This window comes from Lolium rigidum, chromosome 3 (genome assembly GCF_022539505.1).
Source record: "Lolium rigidum isolate FL_2022 chromosome 3, APGP_CSIRO_Lrig_0.1, whole genome shotgun sequence".
In the NCBI taxonomy this organism is placed as follows: Eukaryota; Viridiplantae; Streptophyta; class Magnoliopsida; order Poales; family Poaceae; genus Lolium; species Lolium rigidum.
The window spans coordinates 75,795,081-75,795,423 of record NC_061510.1 but is presented as its reverse complement, the minus strand read 5'-3'; positions in this window follow the sequence as shown (position 1 = coordinate 75,795,423).

Here is a 343-nt window from a genome sequence, read left to right as displayed (position 1 = left end):
TTAGCTAGCTAGCATCCAGGGCCGGCTCTATATTTTTCGGGGCCCTTGGGCAAATTAGATAAAAGGACCATTTAAGGCTAATATATGTGTACCCAGGCCATGACTAGATATATTGCCTATTGTCACTTACAAAAACTTAAGAATGAAAAATATAAGCACACATTCTTACTCTCCTATGTCTATAAATAATTTTACTTAACCAGTGTCATATTATGATATAAATAATAATAAAATGGTAGAACAATATAAAAAGTACTTCCTACTAGTTTGATTACCTTAAATATAAACCGAATTAGAATGACTACGTAGACAATTGTAGACAATTATATTTCAGTGTTTCATA